This window comes from Dipodomys ordii, unplaced genomic scaffold (genome assembly GCF_000151885.1).
Source record: "Dipodomys ordii isolate 6190 unplaced genomic scaffold, Dord_2.0 Scaffold368, whole genome shotgun sequence".
NCBI lineage: Eukaryota > Metazoa > Chordata > Mammalia > Rodentia > Heteromyidae > Dipodomys > Dipodomys ordii.
This window is the reverse complement of record NW_012267584.1, coordinates 34942-37841: the sequence shown is the minus strand read 5'-3', so window position 1 is coordinate 37841 and position 2900 is coordinate 34942.

Below are 2900 nucleotides of genomic sequence, written 5' to 3'. Positions count from 1 at the left end.
CTCATTTCACTCCTAAAAATGAAGTCCTTCTCTCAGCTCCTGTGGCTGCAAATGCTCTGGATCCCTGGTAAGAGCAAAGGGAGATGAGGAACAACAGTGGGTGGAAGGTATGTCCTCAGGGGCCAGTTGCTACCTATGCAAGTGTTAGATGTTCAGTTCTTGTTATCTATGATGGGGCAAGTGAGATTTAGGTCTAGAAATAGAGAAATATTTCAGAAGGATCTAAAACTTATGCCTTGGTGAAGATTCTCCTTGGTTAGAATAATGTAATTGACTTCTGAATACTCATTTATATTTAAAAATACCTTTATTTCTAATATGAAATATTTTATATTGTAAACCAAACTATGAAATATGAACAATAGGTAATATATCAAAATACAAATAAAAAGCATGCTTTTCTATGTTTGTACATAACCTTGCACTGCTGTCTTATTCAAATTTCAGGATCCAGTGGAGATGTTGTGCTGACCCAGACTCCACTCTCCCTGCCTGGCACCCTGGGAGAGCCAGCCTCCATCTCCTGCAGGTCGAGTCAGAGCCTCTTGCATAGCAATAGAAACACCTATTTGGATCGGTTCCTGCAGAAACCAGGCCAGTCTCTGAAACTCCTGATCTATCAGGTTTTCAACCAATTTTATGAGGTTCCAGATAGATTTGGCAGCGGGGGGGGGCAGTCAGGCAAAGATTTCACATGAAAACAGGGTGGAGGCAGAAGATGTTGGAGTTTATTGCTGCTTTCAACATACACATTATCCTCCCACAGTGATACAGCCCTGAACTAAAAACTCCCCTCTGGCTATGTGAGCTGCCCTTATACATTGCTGGATTTGGGGGCACTAGAGAAGATTGTCCGGGCTGCTTTGTATGTCCTTCTCCCACGGTATACCCCTGTTTTCGGAGAGAGAGAGAACTAGAAGCAGCGCATGTCTTGAAGCTCACTCTGATAAGCGTCATGTTATATAGTCATATGCACATAGCTATTGAATGCTTGTGTTCTCCTGAGACCATACTCTTTTGTTTTCACTGTGTGAATCTTCAGACTATTGTTAAATTATGTCTAGATGTAATTATTTGTCTTTTACTATCCATCGCGTTTCCTTGTAGTTTTATAGGCAAAACCTATGCTCCTAGGTGTCAGGTCTGCTTTAATTAGTACAACTTTTTCCAAGGCTATTGTTGCTAATTATAATGTTTATCCAATGTATCTTATTGTTGGAGGCAAATATGAACAATTTTCCAGGTCTTCAAATATGAAGTCAAACAAGAACCCAGAGATAGTAATTCTTCCACCTGTACATTCAGATGGTACAAACGAGCAAACAGGGGAATTTTCCCTCAGCCAATGAGCTTTTCCTTCTTCAGCCAAACTCATGCTTTCTCTCATTCACATTGATCAGCATTCTGTGGAAAAGTAGCAAAGAACTGGGCTCGCTCAGTTAGCTCTGTCCTCTCTGCTTACTTCATACTCCTGGATTCTGTGCTTACTCATCACTTGATGGGTTAACAATGGGGTGGAGTTACTGGGAGGTGTTAAAAACACCTAGTTGGACAGAATAGATTTGTGGGACTGTCTTCAGGCCTAAATCCTGCCCTCACCTCTTCGTATGTAATTTTGGATTCATGTTTGCCATGAGTTGAGAAGCCTCTACTAGATGATCCCACATCATGATGTTCTGCTTCTCCATAGGCCAAGGAAACTAAGGATTGAGAACTGAAATCTCTGACACAATGAGCCCAAATGAATACTGTCTTTATTCCCTTAGGTTGTTCCTGTCAGGTACCTGGGTTCACACACACAAATATTAGGAACTCGCCTATATATACTGACTAGCAATCTCTACTTTAATCAGGTAACAAGAATCCATACAAGTTTCAGAAACTAGGCTTTAGCATGTGCCTATTTTGGCTAAGAAGATCTTAACTTGGAAAAAAATATTTAGATATACAACTACTTATCAATACCATGATCTCAGGCCTCCAAATAATAATGGTTTTAGAAACTTGAGGATATACCAAGACTAAACAATTACTAAACATTTTGCCTATAATCCCCAAAGGTCACAGAAGGAAATAAGTGGATTGAAGTTGGGGCTATATTGGCAAATCATTATCACAAATCTATCTGAATGAAATCTAGGCATTGTGCTACCATCTTATACTTACGGCAACAAGGGAAGTACAGATAGATGGAACAGCCACAGAGGAAGATATTTTGATCAATGTAACTATGAGTGCAGATGTGGTTTGAGTGACAATATGACTTCATTCAATCTACAATCATGGAAGAGGAGAAAAGTCATAGTAGCACAGAGACCAGGAGACTTCAGATAAACCATGAAGTATTTATTGAAAAAAATTTTTGTGTCTTAAGTAAGATTATAGCTAACAGGTAATATAAGAATGAAATGTCTGGGCTGGGAAGGTGGCTCAGTGGTAGAGTACTTGCCTTGCATGCCTGAGGCCCTAGGTTCGATTCCTCAGCACCACATATACAAAAAGAAAAAAGCCTGAAGTGGCATTGTGGCTCAAGTGGTAGAGCACTAGCCTTGAGCTAAAGAGCTGAGGGACAGCACCAAGGCCCAGAGTTCAGGCCCTATGACCGGAACCCCCCCAAAAAAAGTATGAAATGTCTTTTGTGATTTTATTCCATTTATAATGAAACGTGAAATACTTCCATCAAGCACATGGTCCTGGCTCACAACTATAGCAAATGTTGTGCTTTCTGTTCACCAGCTGGAGGTACAGTTGCACATTGATTGCCTCTGCTCTATGTGTTCCCCAAATGCTGCTTTACCTTCAAGTCCTTAGCAGAGTTTGGTCACTGTCCTTTGGTTAGATTAACCTTTCCCCAGTTACAGTACTGCACTCTGTACACTAGTGTCTCACCTTCTTTGCCC